The sequence below is a fragment of the Temnothorax americanus genome, unplaced genomic scaffold (genome assembly GCF_048541705.1).
Source record: "Temnothorax americanus isolate GAGA-0224 unplaced genomic scaffold, ASM4854170v1 Scaffold10, whole genome shotgun sequence".
In the NCBI taxonomy this organism is placed as follows: domain Eukaryota; kingdom Metazoa; phylum Arthropoda; class Insecta; order Hymenoptera; family Formicidae; genus Temnothorax; species Temnothorax americanus.
Genome location: NW_027509231.1, coordinates 4,770,139 through 4,794,479, shown reverse-complemented (window position 1 = coordinate 4,794,479; position 24,341 = coordinate 4,770,139). Strand labels below are relative to the sequence as shown.

The following is a 24,341-nucleotide window of genomic DNA, read 5'->3' as shown; positions in this document are numbered from 1 at the left end:
AATTAACAGATTATTTTGTGAGATCAACACATTTACAATTCAATCAAGTAATCAAAATTAAGTAATCAAAGAAAAAAATTAAGGATTTAACATGCGTGTTAAATTTTTAATTTAAATTTAAAAAAAGTTTAACAACCATCATAATTTTTATCAAAAAATGTGAATTATTTTGTGATTTTACGTGTCATCCTTGCATTATTAGGATTCGGTCACGTGATGGTAACGCCGGGCTCGAGAATTACACTAAAAATCCAAATTTATTCATTTATTTGTCTCGTTATATACTCATATACATCGCATCTTTTTATTTGTTATTTAAAAAATTATAGTAACAGGTTATTTTGTAAAACAAACGCATTTAAAATTGTATCAAATAGTCAAAATTAAATAATTAAAGAAAAAATTAAAAATTTCACACACACGCGTGTTAGATTCAAAAATAAATTTAAAAGAAAGTTCAATAATCCTCATAATTTTTGCCAAAAAATGTGGAACGCTTCACGATTTTGCGTGTCATCCTTGCGCAGGGGCCATGCTAATCTTCTCTGTATCGTTCCAATTTTAGTATATGTACTGCCGAAGCAAGTACGAGAGAGAACCCTTCTACAACTCTATATATTGTACAAGGCGTACTGGAAAACGCTCTCGAGAAAGTTACTCTTGTGGAGTTCCAAATGCATCTCGAACGCTGATCTAGCGGACAGCGAGCGAACTAGAACGCATTCTTGAAATTTTCAGCAGCGGCGGAATGAATCTTTCTACTTAACAATGCTATACCAGCCGAACCAGCCTCGTTTACTCGTTTTACACGCATGTAAAACTAGTAATGTCACAATCTTCGAAAAGTATTTTATTTCATTGCACCATCATATTTATTACAATCGCGATCTACGCGGCTGCTGAACAAATTAAATACCGCGTCAAATGCCGCGCGTCGCGCTCAGGTCTCTTGAACGCGCCGCGCATCGTGACGTCACGCCCTACGGGGCTCACGCGACTCGTGGCACGGCTGCTCCAGGCCCCAGGCTGCTCGCACACTGCGCAGTCCGCGCAGACGTGAGACGAGAAACGCTCGGCGCGACGTCGCGACTGTCTCTCGTCGTCTATTTCGCCGGTTTAAAACGCGCGAACGCGACAAGTGCAAGTGTCTTCGGTATATTCTTTCCCGACAGCGACGCGGAATCGATCGTGCGGAAAACAACGCGCGTGGCAGCCGACGTTCGTGGCTATATGTCGACGAACGTTCGCGATCGTCGCGTCGGCCGAGCCGACGCGAAGTTAACCGCGTTTGCTTTCGCGACGGCAGCAGCGGCGGCGGAGCGTAAAATGTCGCCCGGCAATGTTTTCGCGCCGTTTCTCGTCAGCGCTGAACGTTCTCTGGATACACATATCGCGCGTACGTCGAGCGTCGTGGACGGGCATGTGTGTGAGAGACATAAATGCGACATGCATGTACGACACGATCGATGAAGGAAACGACGCGTCGGAGGATGAATCCTTGGCTTCCACTGTCCAAATCCAACGGCGCCACGGCGTGGGCGGACCTTCGGAGCCCTACAGGTAAACGGTCAATTCTTTATCTGCCGTCGTAGATCACAGCGTTTTATATAATGCGATGTTTTCTATACTCAAGATTCTCTAAATGCGAAAGTGGTATAGAAACTTGTATCCACTTCGGAAATGGTAACGTAATAATTAAATAGTAACGTGACTATAAAAGCTTGTAAATGTAAGAAACTCTTAGTTCGCGTATTTTTCTTCGATTCAAAAGTATAAATTCTTTCTCTACGTTAATAATATCTTAGAAATATCTTGAAACTAATATATTGATATTTTTAAATTAATAATTTTTAACAATATACCGCATAAAGAAAATATGTGTGTTACTATCAGAAATAAATTTTGTTTTAATATATAAGAGATACATGCATTTGCATACATAAATTTTATTTTAGACTAATATTAATATTTTTAATAATACCGCATAAAGAAAATATGTGTGTTACTGCCAGAAATTAATTCTTTTTAAATATAGGAGATATATACTTATATATATTATTATAGATTAATAATATCTTGGTAATATCTTGAGAGAAACTATAATATTAATATTTTTTAATTAATTTTTAATAATACGGGATAAGGAAAATGTTGCCAGACTTTTCTGAGCTGATTATTTAAAAAGCAACTGGTTAAGTAGAAACTCAGTGCGCGAAAATAGAATTAGCGGCGAATTCTTTTTCTCTTTTCTCTCTCTCTTTCTCTTTCTCTCTTTCTCTCTCTCTCTCTCTTTACATAAGAGCCAAGAAATTCTGACTACATCTCTTTTACCGGGCGGCATTTCACGATCTTTAAGTCGGGGCAGAAGTTTCAGTGGGGCGCGCGACGCCGCGCGGTAAAGGAAAAGTTCGACATTCATGACAGAATTTTAAAGTTTACGCCCGCGAGAATATGAATGTTTAATGGCCGCGTCGCGTCGACCAGGAGGGAATTTGATTTTTTTCGTGCGCGCGACACTGATATCTAACGGTCGCTCGCGGTAATGCAATTTACATAGCACGAAAAAGGAAATGTTCGTCGACGACCCCCCTCCTACCTTCTTCGCTCGCGACTCCGGAAACATTTCAATTATCCGAGATCTGTTTGTATTTCGTGACTGCACTTCTTCACCAGCAGGGACATTTCAGTTATCCTCGCCAGCTTCGCGTCCTGGGAGCGAATCATTTCGCATCAGTTACATCTGTATCTGGAGCTCTATTCTTGAACTCATTCGCGATATTACGTATAAGTAGACGGATATTTCGAATGGTCGAAATGTGCTCTGAAATTTTCTTGAACATTTCTTTTTAACAGTATTTGCATTAGCAAACGTTTACATTTTTCAATGCCTTTGAATTATATTTTGACATCGGAAAATATACTATACGATTTCTTTACAAATATTGGACGAGTGGGCTATATATAAGAGTCAAACGCGATTATTTGAATTTATATTACGTAATATTTAATTAATAAATTTATCATCGGATCGCTGAAGATGACTTAAAGTAGAGTCGAAAAACGTACGATTTATATTAAATTATTAATTGAATATTACATAACGTAAACTCGTTCGTAAATAATCTTGATTCTCGTAGCCCACTTTTCCTTCTTACTCGATAGTTTTAATATCGAGAACCTTTAGCTAATTAATCACTTATTTAATTAAATATTGGACAATATATACACGGCGCATATGCGTTCACACAGTCGTGCTCAGGCAATTAGTCGGACAACTCGTTTTAATTCTAATTATTCTTGCTAATGTGTTAGGAAGTTTTATTTATTAGCTCATAATTTCTTGTCTTGTTATATCAATAATTTCATGTATACTATGGAAGACTGTTGATTAACTTACGTAAGTGTAAATACTTTTTTCCAATATCCATTTGATATATAATCCACTTGCAAAAAACGTACTATTATGTAAAAAAAGCGGCCAATTTTCGAGCAATGAAACAGATGTTAGAAAATTAATTTAAAAAGCAAATGTTTATTAAATTATTAATTATAAGCTGTTTGAGCCAAGTATGGCTTGAAACGTAAACAGCTAGCTTGTAATTGAATTAATAAATTTTATAATATTTATATAATAATTTAAATATTTGCTTTAAATTAACTTTCTAACATCTTTTTTTACTCGAAAATTGGCCGTCTTTTTACATAAATTAGCTTTAATCGTAAGTTATTCCTTTATTCGTACTATAACTTATGCACAGATAACTTTTTATTTAATACTAGCTGGTTACCCGGGTTTCGCCCCGGAGGACATATGTAATCAGACACGCAAAGAGTCTCTCTCGCCCCCTCTTCCCCCTCTCTCTCCCCCTCTCCCCCTTTCCCCCCCCTCTCTCTCTCTCTCTCTCTCTCTCTCTCTCTCTCTAAATACAATTCTTTAAAATTTGATTAATTATTTCCCGAAAAATTCGTCAAACTTCTGATACCGCTTTCCAAAAAGATCGGTAACAAAAACTGTACACATTATAGCGCTCGTCGTAAAATTCTACCCCTACTTCATATACAATTCTTTCAAATTCGGTCAATTAATTCCCGAAAGATTGAAAAAATTTCGATATTGGCTTCCAAAAGATCGATAACGAAAAATTATACACTTCATAGCACTCCCCGGAAAATTCTACCCTTGTTTGATCTACAATTTTTTGAAATTCGGTGAATTATTTCCCGAAAAATTAGAAAAATTAGAGAAAAACCGGTTTCCAGAAAATCGGTAACAAAAAACTATACACATAGTGGCACTCATCCTCGGAAAATTCTACCCCTATTTCATATATTTTTGTTAAAAATTCGGTTCAGGGGTTTGGGCTGGGCGTTGATGAGTCAGTGAGTCAGTCAGTCAGTCAGTCAGTCAGGACATCTTCCTTTATATATATAGATTTATTTTTTTATTATATATAGTTTTATAATAGTTGCTTTAGTTGTGGAATGTACTGCAGATATTCTTGTTTAAGGAACTAAATATGGTTCCATAATTAGTATTAAATTTTTTGCTGTGGTTCTATTTAAACACGAAATAATCAAATAAAATGTTTATCTGTTATATTTCAAAAGAATCGTGTTGTATATTGTGAAAAATTTTTCGCCTCTGGAAAATCTATCATGTTTTCATAATACGTTCATAATGGAAACATTAAATATAATATCTTCAATATTTATATTTTTTGAATATTGAATATTTACTCACACAAGAGAGAGAGAGTAATTTTTTTAATTAACTTATTAGAATTTACATTTTAATTTCAATAATATAATTTTACTCCTTTATTTTAAGAACTTTTGTTTTTATATTCGTTAAACGTATTTTTTTTTTAAATATGACCCATTTATAACATTGCGAAAAGAAAATTGCGTATTTACGATTATTCAGAATACCGTTCTAGAAATTTTCAAATGCGATTATTCGCAATTAACCATTTGCATATTTGCAACTATTACAAGAATAGAGCTCTTGTTTCGTATGCACTTTGCAAAAAAGAGCAGAGCTAAATCAAAACACACTATAAATATATTTTATCTCCAGTTCTTATCGTTTAACTATAGGAATTGGAAAATTGAACATATTTCTTTTTATAAAACTCTTGAAGATTCCAAATTTGAGATTTAAGAGAAACTTTTTAAGCAAGAGAGACACGGAATTAATGTAATTGTGTAAAATAGAATTATTATCGATCTTATACTAACTCGATATATACTTTTGTACCTTACTCCGATATTCCGCTGCCTCCGATAGTAACGAATTATCTATACGTAATAACTCGATTGCCGTTAAAATTAACGTGCTAAAATTATTATTTCGCGGCAATGAACATATCTCCCAATCCTTCTTTTTGTCACGTGACGTAGAGAATTGGGGAAAGGAACATACAAAATTCTTTAATTATGGGAGAGTTTTTTGAATCAAAGTTTTCGTCGCCCCAACTGTAGAATCTCGAAACTGAGAAGCGTCTTTGTGTCGCTATACATGGTATGTTCGAAACACATTGCAGCTTCACAATGAATTACCATATGCGGACATAATCGTAGCAGCGTAACAGCGGTCACGACTTCAATTAAAGCCGGTTGTTCAATTGTGCAGGCTCCTCTCTCTCTCTCTCTCTCTCTCTCTCTCTCTCTCTCTCTCTTGAGCGCGCGCGCGCGAGCATAGGGTTGTAGCACAGGTCAAGTCGAATCCCGCGCGATTCGACTACGCAAAGCACGTATTTCGCGGCATCCATCGAGTCGTTAGAATTCAACCTCAAGCGCATGGTGCCCCGATCGTTGGAAATAATTAAGCTCTTTCCACGCGGGCCGAAGCCCACGGGACGAAACGGTCTCTAAAGAAAAGGAAGAGGGAAATGAAAATCGCTGGACCTCGACATATGATCCGTCGATCGGAAAAAAAAATTTAACTTGTCATACGTGCTGCCGATTGCTCAGTTCAATAATGTAACGCCAAAAGCGTGGATCTCCCGTCGTAAAAATGGTCCAACGAAATTACCAAAGTTATCGGCTTGTTATTCATCATATTGATCTGCTTCATTATTCTTTCTCGAAATAATTTATCATCTAGAAATTCGCGGCGTTGTCTGCTCTCGCGATTATTAAATTAAATGTATCGAGTGTTCGCAAAGTGTTACAGGAATTAAGTACCAATCAAATAACGCACAAAAAGCGAGGGAGAAAATTTATTTACTGGAAAATAATATTACGTTCTTGATGTAACGGCCTTACATCGGGGCGAAACAGAAAATGGAATGAAGATATATATATATATATATATATATATATATATAGTACAAAGTATTTCAGATCGAGTGGCGGTAAAACTCCTCTTCTTTCATTTAAAACGTAACACCCATCTCATAAATGTGCACTTTGCGCATGAGGAAGGAGCTTGTTTCGTAGAAGTAGAAATTGTAAGAAGTAAAATACGGGATTAGGACGGGGCCGTGTTTGCCATGGAGACGACTTCAAATGGATTTGCTTGCAGCAAAGTGAGCTCAGGGTCGGTCGCGGCCGACGTAATCGCCAGAATCCTGTGTCCTGTTATAACTTATGCAAGTCTTGGCATAATCCGGGTGCGTCCACCGTTTGTTATACATTTTCAGAACGCGCCAGAAAGCGCGCGCTGAACACATGTGCTGTTGCGCGGATTTTCATTTCAAACGCGAGGGCAATGACTATAACGCGCGCGCATGGCGAGGGGGGGGGGATTAAAAATTTTCATACGATATGGATATTCATATAGCTATTATCAAGCCATGACACTTACGTTGCGAATGTGAAATTCACGTTGTCGCACGTCTGTCTCTCTATCTTACATTAATGAACTTTGCATTTGCATATGGAGATTTTGCTATGCCATACGAATAGATTATTCAAAATATTTTCATTAAAGATTAGAAAATTTCAAGAAAGAAATAACACGAGACCGATATTAATTTGTGAGCGAGCAGCGCGAGAAAATGTGCGAGATAATGATCTTTTCTAATTAAGATTACAAGAAGGATTCGCGTATTTCATTAGCATTTTTCATGCGTCTGTCGTCCGTTTTTTATAATAATGTACATAATCCGCATTTTTATTGAAGTCGCAATTTTTGAAGGATTGCGACAAGGATTTATGTGATTTATAGGTTTTTTTTTATGTTTTTATGCAAATCGGTTGGATTCGACAGCTCGACTATAATTTACGATATAAAATGGACTCACGCACGCGTATATACAAATGTGCTCCGTTCGTTACAATAGCAATTCCGCAAATTATTCTCATTTCGCAATCGCTTCTAACTTGATTACATATTAATTTATAATTATTGTTAAGTGGAGCGTACATTTCATTTGGAGATTGTAGCAATTATAATGAAGCGTTAACTAAAAGTACGAATTAAAATATGATTATTTCTAATTATATCTGCGTTTAATCACCAATCTGATTTGCAATTTTTAACTGAAATTCAGCTAAAAGTGAGATATTTCTTCTAAAAATTATCCGATTAGATCTCGTGATCTCGATTAAAACTGGCATACTTAATGTAATTTATAAAGACGTTTAAATCGATTTTTCTTCCAATGAATGTACCTCTGCGCTTAAACAGATTGCAAAGTACTCTAATCAATGCTCTCTTAATGCCATTAGGGGGGATCGACAGATCCTTTTCCGTTCTCCATAGATAAGCTATATATTGGTCTTTCGTTTTTGTTTTTTTGCGTGAGAACATCGGGAAATGGCATGAGATACAAGTTGTTGCATGTGACGATAAGGAGATAAATGTTTAACCGTGAGAAATTTGTCCCGGGGAGAAGATGCAGAAGATACAGCCGGGTTGCGCCCGCCGCGCGGGACAGGATAAACCTTCCGGAAATCGCCAACAGTTTTCAACATTCGCTAGAGGAAGGTGAGAGAGAGAGAGACGGGGAGAAAAGGCATTCTCTCGAAAGTCCGGATTCCCCCCCCTTCTCCTGTGGCGCCGTTTCCACTCTGCTCTTCACCTGCGTGTGCGCTGTTCACTTAGCGCTCACCCCTCGCTTTTTACCGACCTTTCTTACGCCCGCCTCGCAAGTTTCCGCCAGATCTCTGCTTATACACCCGCCGCTCGGCTGCTTTTATCTTGCTCTTATCTCATGCTCAAAAGACCGACGCGACGCGATGCTCCCGGGAAGAAATTCGCCGTGGTCTTGTTCGGCGCTTAAAGTAAAGTTTAAACCGCATCATTGAATCCGTCGATCCTTTCCTCCACCTTTTTCCGCACCCGCCTACGTGCAGCCCCGCTGCAACTTATTTCTTCAGCCTTCTTGCGCGCTCGCTCCCCCTTCTGTTTTTACGCGCCACATTGTTTTCAACCTGTTTGTCGCGTTCAGTTATCATGGTTTTTCAGGCTCCACCGCTACATTTTTTTTGTCCCCTCGCGCTCGCCCCATCATCCTTTTTGCGTCTCCATTTATAAAGTGCTTCCTTCGGTTTATCTTGTCGCGCAGTGGACCCCGCTCTATTAAAACTTCGCGTTCCCTTTGTCTTTAGCTTTACTGCGCCGCCTATGCGCCGCACCTCATTCCTTCGTCCCTCCTCTCATTTTCAACCGTGTATCTCATCTTCCTTATTTGATCTTGCTGCCACCTTGCTACTTTTTGCCCATTCATTTTCTTTCACATAGCTGCGTATACCGCCTGCGTATACCGCCTGCGTATACCGCCTGCGTTAACCATCGCCTCTTTCCCCGCTCGGCGCCGTCATCCCCTCATCCAGAAAATGTCACCCCTTTCATCTTTCCTCGCCACCCCTTGTTCGCGCGTACTTCCTTTCTCTGCATTATTTCTACACATACATTTTTTGCTCGCATGTTCTTTCACCGTCGGGATTACGTAGATATTTCTTCATCTTTTTATTCCCCTGCATCGTGCGTGCATCGTTTTATTCCTTACATTTTCCTCGTCCCCTTTGGACATACGTCCAAATGCTGCATTGTGTCTCGCGAACGGAACGCGTGTTCAAATATAAAAAAGTACTCTGAGCAAAAGTCGCACTGCGATGAGGGAGGCATCGAGCGTTTTTCACAAAAGAGAGCATCTTCTGCAGTATTTAAAGTCGTATTCATCGTATTTCTCTCGCGCAAACATATGATCTTTGTTTGCAGCAAATAGCTGCCATGTAATTAAAATGGTATATTATGCAATGTTTATTTCAACTTCACGTACGTACTAATTGATATTAATCACTCCATTGCTTCTCTCGCAGTAGGGAGGTGCGGAGTCTCTAATTGTCATATCGATACCATACGGTTGAGCAACATTGTCATACATTATACGTTATATTGACCTGTATTGTGTCGAAATCGATTGGCTCTCTGTCTTGAGATATTACAATAATAAACAACAGGAAGTTGCAATTATTGTCACAATTAGCAAATCGCGTAATTTGAATTCGGAGAACGCAGAGACAACTTGTATCTTTCTGTATTGTAACAGATTACAGTAATTTCGATAAAAATTGCTATAAAGTATTACGATAACGATATTTACAAATATTATAAATATGATAATATTTATAAAGTATAAACAGTTCAGAAGCATGCAATTCGAATGTTAAAGCGCAATTCAATTTAAATTAAAATTTACTCTCGAATTTACTCAGTCTCAACATCAGCCTCGTATTTCATCGCAGAGTAGAGTGTATGTACATGACAGGCATTTGGATTGCAATGCCTGCCATATGTCGGAATTTCAAAGGTGATTTGTTTTAAATAAAGACTTGTTATTATAATAACGTGATAACGTAACGAAGAATTAACCTTTTAATTTTGTTTTATTTCTCTCTCTCTCTCTCTCTCTCTCTCTCTTTCCGCATATTACAAATACTCAGTGCTCGTTCCAATATATTGTGATGGGAAACAATAAAGAGACGTTTGATATCTTTCAATATGTCGATCCATTCAAAAGTATGAAAAGGACTTTTTCTCAATATTACTTATACATTTTTATAATTTTAGCCATTTATAAATTCAAATTCTCAAAAAATTCGATTTAGACACAGGACAGGATTTTTACATTTCGTTAACATATCGTAGTATCGACGCTACATATCTCATAGATTTTAGCATTCCTATATACGTGCCGCGCGCACTTGCAACGATAATCTCGCCGCCTTGACGAGACGGATTCTCGCAAATCGGTATAGAATTTTCAATAGTTCGCGAGAGCGCAAAGAGCACGCGTAAAAATATACACACGCACACACGTGCTTACGCGGGGTGTTGAGGAATGTGCAAAAGTACAGACAAAAGAGGTGACCTATATACACACACCGGTGGCGGGGGTACGCCTAATCTGCATTCGCTTTGACTTTTAAATTCCGCGACACGGACTTTACAATGGGAGGCGAAGTAGTCGGCGAGATGGCCGCGAGGGGAGGCGAGGGGGAGGCGGGAAAACGTGAAGGAGGGTGCATGATGCCCGATGCAACGAAGCCATTGCAACGTTGTAGTTCGGTGCAGACGCACCGTTGAGAACGGTGTAGATTTGCCTAAGGGGTCAGAAACTCTTCTCATTTTCCACGTCCGTCCGTCAGCCCCTCTTCGCCCCCTCCCCTGCCTTCACCCCTTTCGCCTTCCTTTTTCACTTATACGCCCGTGCTTGGCAGAAAGGTTATCGTTTATCTCGTAAATACTCGCTCTTTTGAAATGCAAATGGCGAATTGTGTAAAAATAAATTATACGCCGTATTCCTTAGGTAGTGCCTGTCCGTTTCCGCTACGTGTAATAATTTACACGTTAAATTCGGATGCGAACAAAAAATGTGGCCCAGCAAGAGCGCAACGAGAAAATGTGCGTATTTGTTTTATATTTTATTATACATGGGAATATCCGCTAAAAACCAGTCGAGCATGCGTTTTTATTAGTACCCTTTATGCGTGCAATTTATGTTAAACGTAATCGAATTGTCGGTTGCGAATTTTTATTAACCTGATAATAGAATAATATTCGATAAGCGAAAAGCGTACATTACAATGGTGTTTATTTGTGCAATTCTGCCAAAATTAACGGTTGCAAAATTAACTGCGCGATGCTTACGGACGTTGAAATATATATGCTCACCGGGCGTTGATGTGATTATTCCGGAATATTTTCGTTTGTACGCGAACACTAACAGGTGGCGATGCATTTTGTTGAGATATTTTCCGTGCACGTACATTTTTACCTTTGAACGTGAAGTGCAATGGAAACCTAAAATTCCATCTTTTCGTGATGGTGATGGATGGCATCTATCGATAGAAAGCTAGAGGCATAAATTGAAATTGCAGCATTCCCGTATTAAGCATAGCGCTACAGCGCCGACAATGCGTTCGTTCACCCATTCGCAAAGCGGCTTGATATTTTGCCGCGATGCACATCTCATCTTTATCGGTAAAACTTAAACATCAAGCAATAATTGCGGAAATATTTGCATTATAATTGCATGAATATTTAAAAAATTGTGCATTGACGAATGCCGAGTGCTTCTCATCACTTTCTATTGTATTTCTTTCACGTTCTCCATTGTAACGCAATTTCAAGTTCACTTCCTTCGCCAAGTTTAGGGTCAATAACGACGTTGTGTACTCTCTCCTGCCCTCGCTTATAAGGCGACGACATTGTCGTTAACGTGTCTAATATTTTCCTGTCATGTTATGCATAGTGCATAATATGCGCCCGTGAAAGTCAGACTAACGCAGCTTACGCTAATATTGTTACGCCTATTAATTAGCAAAGTTGCTTTACGGCGGCACAAGCTGCAAACTTTGTCCCTGAAAAGGGGGGGGGCAGAAGAGGGAAGGAGGGAGAGAGGACGGGGCAAGAAGGTAGCTTTTCTCCGTTTTCCTTCTCTTCTGCGGCCAACTCGAGTCAACTGATTTAAGTAAGTCAATTTCCCCGCTACTTTATTTTAGCGCATTAGACGAAAAGTTACACCGCTTCTCGCCGGTACAGAAAATCCTATATCGAGCTGCTTTCCTCCGTTCTTATGGAAACTGAACTCAAGGGAGAGATGTTTAAGTGCGCTTAATAAGCATGACTACTATTTAGGTTCGCGAACGCGAGTAGTACTCTTCAGTCGAAAGACTGATTTCACGTTTCGCTTCATGCGAATAATTACAGTCGCACGCGCCTGGTATTTTTAAATACTCCCTTACCTTGATTAATCTCGGTACCTAATAACTTCGCGCTCGGGCGCCATTGATAGAATTACTTAAAGCACGTAATCTATTTCGATACCTGTCGAGGATTAATTTATAATTTAATTTTCTTTATGAATGTATAATATACGCATATGCGATTTACATTATTTATATTATCTGATAAATTTGTTCTTCTATTGTATAAATTCTTTTGCAACCTTAAGCCCCCTTAAATTATATCTTTAAAGATACGGCGTTCTAACTGTATTAGCAATAATACCGAAAGGCAATCGGTCGCGTTCAAAAGACTGCAGCCGGGTGTTGTGATAGACGAGGAGAGCAAAGAAACCGAGAAGAGAAGACGCACAAACATAACAGGGTGGCGCACAGTGCATTTTCTTTTCAGCGCACAAAGCGGAGTTTCTCGGGACGAAAGCTGGGACATCGCACCATTCTCTGTCTCTTTCTCGCGGAAATAAAGGAACGCTCTGGGAGAAACGCTATTTCATCCTATCCAATCGCTTTGTCTGCACCGTACCGTGCCGAGGTTGACGGCCCCTTAACACAATTTTTCAAGTGGATCGCCGATGCCACTCGCGACTCATCTCCCTCACCCCTGGCGTCTCTCTCTCTCTCTCTCTCTCTCTCTCTTTAGACACACAAAAAATATACATATATGTATGCATATATGTATATACATCATATATATCCCTTTTCCTTCTTGTGCCCTAACTCGAACGGACTGGCTTCGGTCCACCTTCCCGGCGCTCTCATATCCCGATACATCGCGAAGATCAAAAGGCGTGTTCAGCACGACTAAACATTGTGCACTTTGGTCGTCGCCGGCTACGCCGGCGGACTTCTACGCCGCGCACGTGTATCCTTTCGAAAAGTTGCGGGAGCGTAAGATCCCCTTGTAAGACGCACACAGAGTTTAAATGCAAAGACGAAACTTGCGTCAGCGAAACTACCTTTCGACTTCTTCCGGCTCGCGAATGGTACTTTCGCGATAGCGCGAATCACTCGAATACATTGCCTTGTACTCCGTTACTCCTCCCCGCACCGAGCAGCCGTATCTCGCCCGCGGGGACCGGGAAAATTCAAAAGCGCGTTCTTCGAATGCGCCGTGTGTTCCTATAGCGTTTCGTAGCGAGACGTAGCAAATGCTCGATGAAATCCGCGTCTACGTATAAGCCTCTCTCGGCGAAAGGATTACGCTCGTTTCTCACGACTCACAGTCACTCGATGACATTCCCGCGAGCGCGGAGCGGTACCGCCACCCAGCCAACCCGATCCCGACGCGTTATTCTCGCACTTCCGCCCGAGTCACCTCGTCACCTCGTCACCTCCCAATCGGCGTTTTGAATGTGTCGCCGCAATAGTTTACAAGTCGCGCGTGCAACGCGCGGCTACGTGACGAGAACGCCCAACTAAATTAAACTAAACTAAAGCGCGCCGCGCTCGTTTCCTCTCGATGAGAGAGGAAGAGAAATAGAGGTAATGGTAACGTATTACGCGTGTTACCGAAAACGCGTCTATACGGTTTCGGACTCGCGGCGCGTCCGACCCGGACTCGAACTAACGGGATGCAATTAATGTCTGTCAATTTTCAGAATTCAATATTCTGCTCCGCTCCGCGGCGTCCGACATGAGGGTTTTGTAACGAGCTTTTCCGCCGCTCGTAACGATGCGTTAATATGATGCCGAAAGTGAAGTTAATGAATCTCCTTCGGCAGAAAAGGGTTTTGAAAAAAGACCCGCCGTCAATTTTAAGATATCGCAATAGTGTAAAGTGCAGCTATTAACCGAATAATAATTAGCCAACGTCATTTCTCTCACTTGGCAGTAACGTCATACGGCTCAGATTAAAAATGATAATATTCGCGCTATTCTAAACGAGATACGCATTAAGTTACGTCGCATTTAGGCACCCGAAAAGTTCGGGGCGCGTGTAACGGGCGCTCTCGTTTCCGCACTGCAGGTGCATCTCATTAGCTCCCGGCCGGTTAATGATACTTCGACTTAACTTTCTCGCGCGGCATAAAGTTGGCCCGCAGCCATTTCTTACCCGGTTTCTTCCTGTCTCGGCCGCACCCAAGGCAACGGATGTTCGACATTCCCGTCGCTGATTCTCCCCGGGGGTCCTGTTTCCCCACTCCCGATTCTCCGCCGACCCCTCTTCCCCAACCGCGCGAGAGAGCTTCTCGCACTAATTGCTCGAGTTACATTACTGCACATTGTGCAAAGAACAAGTAGCGGCTCCTTAGTGCGGCGCGATGGCATATGAATAAATTAGAGAAACATTTTATGTCGAAGTTATACGCGCTTCGTTGTATTCATACTTTAATTCTGTATTCTCGAGAAGAGACAAGAAAATTATCCGGCCCGGTAGATTAACGAATATTACAAATAAAGAATATTAAAACACACAGATAAACCAGCTGTATTATATCTAGCGGTCACATCCGATTTATTAAAAGTTTTGTAACTCTCCAGGCTGTATTCGTTACGAGTATCTTAGTTGAGAGTTGAGATTTCAGGATGCAAAGTTTAGCGAGTAGGCGGTGTAATTTTAACTATTTAACGAGTCTCGCTACTCCGTTTCTTTGCGCATTTCAGAGCAACAAGTATCTTTTTTTTTCTTGTAGAACTGCCGTTGAAGGCTGATCGTTACCTGAAAGATAAATCAACCGTCTGTCGTGACAGAAAAGCCCCCGTTGAACGGTAATCCTATATAGAACGTAACGAGGCAGAATTTCGTTGGCCATAAAGTGCGAAGGTTGGTATTTGCAGGGTCTATTTCAAATTCCGTAGGGCGATGTATAACGTCGAATGTGAACGCCGTCGCCCCGATAAAATTTATATAAGTTTACAATCGGCCCAGTATTGGGCCAGTACTGGTTGTGGTAGTTTAGGGTTTAGGTACTGGCGCTGTACTGGCAAACACTACTGGCGCGGTACTGACGCAGCGCCGGATGATAACTTTGGCCCAGTACTGACAGACAGTACTGGCCCAGCCGTTGTCTATTGGTACTGCCCCAGTATAGGTATTACTATCGGCCCAGTACTGCGCCAGTACTGGTTGCCAGATTCAGACTGGTTGATAATTAATTAAGAAACGAGTTTTGTTATAAAATATATGCGTTATATATATATATATATGTTTTGTTTATTTAATTATTATCAGTTTTCAAAAATAAGGTTACATTCGGCAACCTTATATGGGGAGGATAAAAATCCGACCTGAAAATTCTGCGGAAAGGTTATATCTAATCAGAGCGCAATTATCACCGTCGGAGATTTATGTCACGCGTGAATGTGCAAACAGCAATATTATTAAGAATTAAAAATTATAAGGCTCTCGTGATTAAATCGATTAAAGGAAAAGAGCAATATTATTACTACTAATATTATCAATATTTGTACCAACGCAGGGATTTTATATTAATTAAAACGAGAGAGGGTACGCGCAAGCCTCGTCCAGGTAAACACACATTCGCATTCGATCGTTGCGCATAATTGTCAATATAATCGTTACAATAATTTATGGTCATCCTATGTGACGGGGGTCGTGTAGGAGAGTAGTAGTGGCCATCAAGCGGCATGTGTACATATATCGCGCATGTATTATACATCTTGGTATATGTATACACACAACGCGGACGTACGACCAGTCGGTCCATGCATGCAAATTATTGCGCACTCCACTTTGAAGACGCGCAGCCGGAGGTATCCAAGAGACGTATACATATATATCCCCCGGAGGGGATTTCATCAAGATGCCGCGAGCCTGCGTCCGGAACCCTTAATAAACCCAACTCTCCGTACAATTCTCGCTTTTATGGCACTTTGGAAAGCAGTTCGCATTACGCGAACGAGTCTGGAAGTTTGGCTTTGTGTCGAACTTCTTGACACGAGGCTTTCGCTCGGTTTTACGCGAGCTAAACTTTTTCACCGCAATGTAAAAGGTTGCAAACGAGCCTCGCGAAATTTAGACGCGCATGTAAGTGCACGGCGCTCGTGCATCGTTTACGTGAGAAATTTATATAAACGTCTGACACGTCTTCTATAATATATTCGCGCGAGGACGCGCTCGGTAAGCATGCGGGGAGAAGTATCGCATTGCGGTGAAATTTGTCAAAGAATCTATCATTAAAATTAATAGGGTGAGACACCCTGTCGTGTTGCGGCGTCGAAAAATTTTTGGCGCCTCGTTTCATTGTGGGACATCATTAATCACGGTAATTAATGTCGCTTTGTGGTTAGTTAGACATGACCATTAATTACCATCATTTATTACCTATTATCGGAATAATTATAATTATTGCATAAAGCGAAAGCTGGGACTCCCTATCACACGCAACGTCCGTCCGCTCATTTTGTCGAACACGCATATATATATTTTGTAAATAATTTTGTTCACACTTTGAAATTAATTTTTCGAAGTACAGATGCATTTAGTGCACTTTTTACGGGGGAGAGAGAAGAAGTTCAATGGCATTTTTAAAATAAATTTTATTATTGGGGCGAATCCCCGACACTACACGGGAAAAAAATTCAGGGATTGCGTTAAGGGCGAAACATATTTCCATTCTGTATTAAAAAGCTTAAAAGCTTTTCTGTTTTCAGACTTTAATACGACCGAAGCTCGTGTTTTCAATAGAAAATCAGTTTAAATTCTACGTAAATTTCTACTTGAATTTCGATAAGGAGAAAAAGGGTCGTGTTTCCGTTATTCATAAAGCTTTCACGACACTTTAATTGACGAAAGTTCTTTATTTGCTTGCGTTCCTTGGCAGTAGCGATCTCGAATTCGTGCTGGACCGCGCGTTTTTATCCGCGGGGTACCGTAAGATATATGAAACGTGGACAAAACGCCACTGTAATATCTGTCCGCGCGATAATGTACCGCGCTCTCGCCCGGCGCATACGCCAACCGTACCGAAGTACGGTTAATTAATTATCCGCGCGGCGGTGCGCTCCATTTGCAAAAAAAGAGTGCAAATTGATAAGGTCTGTCCGGTAACACGGATCTAAGCCCCGCGGCGTGCGATGCGCGCGCGCTCGCGCAAGATTTACATTAACCGAGCACGCGAGCAAATCGCGCCTATTTCGGATAGCGTATGCATACGATGTTACCAGCGTGTCGTGTAAATCGAGAATCACGGGAACAACGTACGCACATAGATCACGCGCTCGCTCGCACGCGTCCATACACACGTGTATACGTGCGTGCGCGTGTGTGCGCGCATATGCGTTTGTATACGTGGATTTCCCGTGTCTGAGCTATCAGACAACGGAGAACAATTCGGCACGCGAGTTAGATGCGGCCGGAGATGAGCCAGACGGGCGCACTTCCGTGCCGCATTTACATGCCGTTGCGACTTTACGACGTTACAGGCGGCGCCAAAGTGCGTGCGTAGGCTTATTCGCTCTTCCTTCGAGATCTTTTCAGGATTACAACGAGTGGTACGGCATACGGCTGTGTTTCCATGAATTTAACGCGGGCGTATTTGCTAAGTTACGTTGGCATACACAAATACCAAACTGACTAACAGGGATACGTGCAACGCGCGCGGTTTCCATATCGTTATTACTCGGTTGTAAACTTGTAACATATGTAAGACTCGAGCAGCCTGGAATTCGCATACGCAATCGGCACATGCGAATCAGATCAATCGTATTGAATTACTGAAAAGTTATATTGAGGAACTTGTAATTAACATTAATATAATCTGTATTTGTAGACGCGTTTCTCTGTTTAAGAACTCGGTTCAGTTTTGAGTTTTGAGATACGATACAATAAATGGATCTTGAGAGAGTCAGTTTGATATTTGTAATGTCATATTTGTAATTCAGCTGAGGAACACCGAGATGAAGTTTGTCTTGCGACACAGCTTGAGTTCTATCTCTCACACTTCCAGTAATCGATTCTTGAAACACGTATACAGTAGTATATATGTATAATCATTTTCAATCTTGTATCAATAATAATCGAGTATTGAATCGGAAAAAGTCACGTATTACTTTAATGATGTGTATTACTTTTAAAGATGACTTTTAAAAAGAGAACGGTTACAAAAAACTTTGAGATTTAAGAAAAGTTTTCTAAAACGTTAAATTAGGGATTCCAGAAAAGTATTCTCTACTATTACGATATTTTTTAAAAATAACGTTGGATAATATTTTTTTAAGTTTCTCTGATATTGCATCTTAATTAATAAAACCGAATTAACGTATATATTTGCGTAACATTTTTTTTTCAAATGTAATATGATCGTGTCATTAAATTTAATGTTCATTTAGGAAATAAAGTTTACCTTCGTTTCAATCGGCAAAATATTTATGGAAATTAATTTATGATTACTGTTTATATTTTGAGAGCAGTGGAATTCTGTGATTTTAATGAATAAAAGAGAAAAATAATGAAATTAAATCGCGACATTTTTTGCGACAATCCAATCTAATTTTCTTCATTAATTAAAATTACACAATCTTGAATTTACTAAAAATCACATCGTTTTATTCCTCTCGCAAAAATAAATAAATATTAATTTGTACAATTGCTCTGATCAAAACGAAAATAGCTTTAATCCTTCAGATTATAGATTTATTATATTACGGAATTAAAATGAACTTAGAGAGAGTACAAAGAAGAATATTCGGCATAGTTATTATTTTATAATACGCTACGTATTTTGTAAGAACGGACTTTTTAAAATACAGCTCTCGATTGTTTCCTTTTTTCGCACGTGGCCCTTTACGTCATCGCGCTGCGTAAACAAGGTCGTCGCGCTATCATTCGCGCAACGACACTCGACCAGACTGGTCGCGGTGCGTGCCGCTCCGTCGCGCTACTCCTTTACACTATTAACAATTATCAATTCGTGTGATCAATCAATTCTTACGATCAGCTACTTTAATTTGCGATTGTATCGAGGCGACGATTGCTCGTCGAGGTGGATCTTTCATGCGAATTATAGCTGTTTGAAATAGAAACAAATTGAAGCTAAAGTAGAACGAAAATTATAAATCATTACTTGTTACTGGCGATTCTTCCTTAATGCTACTTGCATCGGAATAGGTGCTCGTATCCGCGTTTCAATTTGAATGCAGTCTGCTATTTTTAAATTGAGAGTGAACTCGAAGTGAGAGATACACGAATATGTATATGTATGTTACAGTTGAATATTCTGTAATAGCGAGGAATTGGCTGGTACACACGGTATTCCGCGCTCGTTTCTTGAAGCCTACCATAATAGCATCTCTTTGCGACGATACTCTCTCGTGGGTGCATCTCGAGTGGGAGGATTCAATATTTGGAGGATTTACTCTGAAGAGAGAGCGAAGTACCCGAGCGCGCGCGATCGCGAGTGCCGCACAGTCTCGCGCGATCGTCGTCGCATTGTAACAATCGCTTCGGGAATGCTACACAAAGTTCGCGCAATCGTCGCTTTATAAGTTTATAACAATCGCTTTGGGAGTGCCGCACAAACCCTCGTGCGCGATCGTTGTATTATTGTCACCATTGTTTCGGGAGTGCCGCACAAAGTGTCGCGCGATCGTCGTATTGTCACAATCGTTTCCGGATTGCCGCACAAAGTCTTGCGCGACCGCGATAATTAACTGCATTTTCGCGAGTGTTTTGCTAACTGCAACCAACGAATCTCTGAGAGGAGGAGGAGGCCTGGGAGGCATCGAGTAACGGCGGAGCAACCGTGGGGTGAGTATATATAATTTATCTTTTACGTACATTATTTATTATTACGATATTTATTTCTATATGTAGATGTAGATTCGTTTCGAATGATATAAATTATATTTAAATAATTTAAATGAAAATTAAACTTTTATCATGAAATGTTATAGAAGATTGCAATTAAGGAGGGTAGCCTGGTGTAAAACGCCAAAAACAAGCTCTTTTTCTGGATTTTTTTTTAAAGATACTACTTAATATATATTTTTGCAATTAACATTGTTTATTGTGTACATATTGAAATGTTCAAATTAATTTTTTTGAATAAATGTATGGTAAGTACACAAGAGTTATGCGATCAAATACAAAGGTAGCTTCGAAAATTCTTTCTGAATGGCCTACACTCTAGCATCCCGTAGAACGATCTGAAACCACAAAAAAATTTTTTTTGTAAAGTTTATGAGTGTAGTTTCTTTATATACCTAAAACATGATTTTTTTTATCATAAAAAATTTAAAAATGGTGGTTTGAAAAAAAAAATTTGTTTTTTTGCATGAATTTCGCACTTTCTTTTGTTTATAACTTTTTTTAAACAAAATTTTTAGTACATATTATAGGTATAAGTTCAAGGCAATTTAATTACCTTTAATTAAAAAAAAAATGGTCTGGATTCATCAAGAATATTTTGAGTTATCGTGTACGCCAATTTCAAAAACATGGTTTTGAGAAAAACGCGTTTAAAGTTTTCGAATTAACAAGAAAGAAGGTTGATAAAAGCTTATTATTGTTGATTTACCTATACTTTTTGGTCGATCTGGTATCCCTGCTCCAATATCCCCTCAACTTCTTCATACAGCTCGTTTTGCTCCAACAGCCGTTGTTTATGTATATTTTTTAGTTCGCGAGCAGTGCTTTTACTTCGACGATTCTGCGAGGTCGTACGGCTATTATTAATTTTGTCGGAATAATCTCTGCATGCTGTCCCAATAACTATTTCCAAGTCTGACATTATGTTTAGCACTGACAGATAGCCTTCGTTAAATATTCCAGCTGCTATGTAAGCAGCAATTTCTATGATCTTCCGGCCGCAGTGGAGGTGTTTTGGAGCAAACCGCCAAATCTTTTTTTCCTTGGCCTTGATGATCGAATCTGTTCTTTTTTGCTTCTTTTCGGATACGTAGACATGTTCGAATTAAAAAAACTTGGCACAAAACAACAGAAAACACGTCCACAAACGCTAACGGTCGAACTGTGTTTCTAGTCGAATGGCGTCGGTAGTCGGAATATACATATATTATAAACATTTATTTCAGCCCGCTAAAATCTAAATGCATGTTTAGGGTTTAGGGAGCGTATTCTAGAGACAGAATACTATCGACTTAAGCAAAAAAAAATTCGATTTTTTTAAGCCGTTACACCAAGCTACCCCCTTAAAAAAGAGATATATTTTTTTGTGAAAATTATACGTAATTTATACGTTCTTAAATATTTATTCGAGATTGAATAAAAAATTCAATGCGCGCGCAATAAATAACAAAAAACATTAATTACCTTGGGCGTTTTAATAATTTGAATATATTTGTATTTTACAGTTCAACGTATAGTTTGCAACGTAGTTCATAATTCCGCTGCTGCACATCGTTCCCGTGAGTTTTAAATTATCTTTTATTTTATATTGAAGTAACGGATTTGTGAAAAAACAAACATTGCATCAGATATAATGCATCATATATTAAGTTAATGAAAGAAAAATATTACAGATAAATGTGAGATTTCATAGATTCGTTGCTTTAAAATAAATAGGCTAGAATAGATAAGGATTAAAATATTTAATCATGGAACACATTTTATACAAACAAGAATTTTACAAAAGTTGAGTTAAGCACACTGTGAAAGGATATGATATAAGATATAATAATATTAATTATTTTTGTATTAAATGCATTATAATTACTTAAGTTTTTTAATTAATTAATTAGAAAAACTGTAGGAAACTAGAAAAAGAGAATTAAAATAAAATAATAATAAATGCATATATAACAAATACTAATATTTTTAGAATCTGGAGTTTTTAAATTTAATCTAGAATTTTTTTCATGTATATATTTCACGAACATCGTGCAGATAGGAAGAAGATGTTTGTGTATTTATATATACAAAATAACAATAATTTGATATTTATAAAATATACAGTAAAGAAAAAGTGTTAGTATTGAAATACATGAGTTTATTTTTTCAATATTCTTTTCATAAAATTTAAAGCTTGCGTTTTGCCTCTTATTTTTCCAAGATTAAATATAAAAATTGGCGCAGGAAATAGTTATTTGTGTAACAAGTGCGGGAATTGCACTTGTTGCACAAATAACTATTCTGACTTACTTCCCGCACTTAGTGCGGGAAATTTCTCGTGAATGGAATTGGCTATTTCGTGTACAAATGGCGCGCACGGAATGGGCCACTTTCGACGCACGTGTGATATAAATAATATTCAGAGATTTATTTTCAATATGCATATATTGTATTATTAGTAATTAGTAAATAAAATATATGTTTAACAAATATAAACAAATAAAAACAACAGGAATTATTCCAATCACGTATATACCAATCAATTTATTTAATAAAGAAAAATATGCTAATAATTATCAGTTATTTGTTCTAGAATGCGCCAATTTTATTCTCATTTTTGCTAGCCTACATAGTTTACCGATAATTTTATTTTATTTTACATTGTCACATAAATATGTATTATTCTAAGATGTTATACGAGCAAAACCATATAATACTTTAACAATTACGTGTAAAAAATCAATCAATTTATATCTAATTATTTCTTTTAATTTTTAATCAAAGTATTGTATATAAGTATTATTGGTGAACCGGCATCTTAACTTTTAAAACTTAATTCATTTTAAATATCTCTCACTTGATAATTTAAAAAAATAAGACTAAATACGGGACTAAGAATTATTACTATATGTATAAATAAATATGTATATCGAATATATGTATATGTATACTCGAATCCTTATTAGCACCTATATATTCTTTGGCGTGAAGTAATTCACGCTGGTACGATCTATCTTCATTTTACAGTAGCCATCCCGGAAATTTTTATTTTTGACATTATATAGTCTTTTCAAGTCGGATATTTTATCATGTGTCAAATATATCAGTTTTCCGCGTAATGGATTGCTCTTGCAAGCTTGAGAGAGGAAGCTATTCGCACTGACTCGTTTATCACTTTTGCAAAGTGAAAAACCGTTTCTCTTAATGGTAAAGTAAACATCCGATCTTACTAGCGGCATACTTGCATCATGAGAAATTGCAAGTGTATAGGCTACGAATTCAACGTGCGTGCGCGAGCGCGAGTTTAGTGCCACGCCACTAAAACAAAATGTCAGGAGATAAGCGCGCATATGGCCGTTGTGTAAGTTCGCACCAACACGCGGGCTCCTTCGCGATATACTACTTGCGAATTGTCGAGAACCAAACATACGAAAGACGAACTTGGCGAACGAGCATACGTGTTCTCGCCGTAACTTGCAATTGTAGTCGTATCGTTCGAAATAATGTTCGTTAACTTTTCAAGCTAACTTCCTGCCGGCTTAGCCACCATCCCGTTAATCACCGCATAACGAGGTATTCGAGGGCTGTAAAAGAATCCGCGAAACAGATTAAACTACTTTTACGATCTACGGTAGGCAGATATCTCGATCGGAGCTCGAGCAGTGCTATACAAATTGGACATGCGCTTTTTAGTAATGATGACCGCGCACACACACGCGTACACACACGCGGTCCACGGGCAACTTTTATTCTCGACAAAGAGCGAAACGTGGCGCCGTAACAATCGTACGCACTTCTGTCGGCATATGAGATTTTTCGAGAGATCCTGTCGGCTCGATGTCGCAAATTTGACACGCGCTCCTGACGACGAAACGCGCTCTGTCACGCACGCAGACACACTCGTATCATACGTCTTGGCTGATCATACACCGGTATGGGCATAACGGCCGTATAGCGGCAAGTTTACGGACGGATGTACGTACGGATACACGGCGACGGACGTCGGGATCGATCCATGGCCCTGGAAAAGGTGGGGTGCGGGGTCGGCAAGCAGCGTGAGGTGGATGGTGGCGTGGAGGGTCGCCTATCTCGCGACGGAAGGGAGAGAACGTGTAGAGGGATGGTAGGTCCTGGTGACTGCTGCGCCGTCGCGACGTCGCTCGTCGTCGAGGCCAGCCGAGTCCACCCGACCGGGATGGTTTTCTCTCTCTCTCTCTCTCTTTCTCTCTTTCTCTCCCTCCTCCTCCCCCTCTTTCGTCCTTTCTCACTCTTTCTCTCTCGCTCCAGTCCCTGTCAACCCTCTCGTGCTCTTCCGCTCCGCTATTACTGCCGTTTTCGTTCATCCACTCCACCGAATTGCCCGTCTCGCTTCGACCAGTCCGTTCCTCCGTTC

The 24,341-nt window shown here is 39.4% G+C and overlaps 1 protein-coding gene, 2 long non-coding RNA genes and 1 other non-coding gene across 4 annotated transcripts in view; 1 reads left to right on the top strand and 3 right to left on the bottom strand.

Annotated features, from left to right (window-relative positions):
- Nucleotides 1-473: 473 nt before the first annotated feature.
- Nucleotides 474-14,538, bottom strand: LOC143898733 (uncharacterized). Its single transcript, XR_013257285.1, has 2 exons — nucleotides 14,252-14,538; nucleotides 474-1,554 (listed from the first exon to the last, which is right to left on the bottom strand). It is a non-coding gene; the product is annotated as an uncharacterized LOC143898733 (long non-coding RNA).
- Nucleotides 483-589, bottom strand: LOC143901995 (U6 spliceosomal RNA). The gene has a single exon (XR_013258236.1). It is a non-coding gene; the product is annotated as a U6 spliceosomal RNA (small nuclear RNA).
- Nlg-5 (neuroligin 5) overlaps nucleotides 1,427-24,341 on the top strand; it is a 214,539-nt gene continuing 191,624 nt past the window's right edge. Inside the window, exons 1-3 of the mRNA XM_077408313.1 lie at nucleotides 1,427-1,560; nucleotides 19,368-19,906; nucleotides 21,472-21,525. The gene's annotated coding sequence lies outside the window, so the exon portion shown is untranslated. The remainder of the gene's footprint in view (nucleotides 1,561-19,367; nucleotides 19,907-21,471; nucleotides 21,526-24,341) is intronic.
- Nucleotides 20,179-23,972, bottom strand: LOC143898727 (uncharacterized). The gene is made up of 3 exons (XR_013257283.1): nucleotides 22,918-23,972; nucleotides 20,676-21,203; nucleotides 20,179-20,304 (listed from the first exon to the last, which is right to left on the bottom strand). It is a non-coding gene; the product is annotated as an uncharacterized LOC143898727 (long non-coding RNA).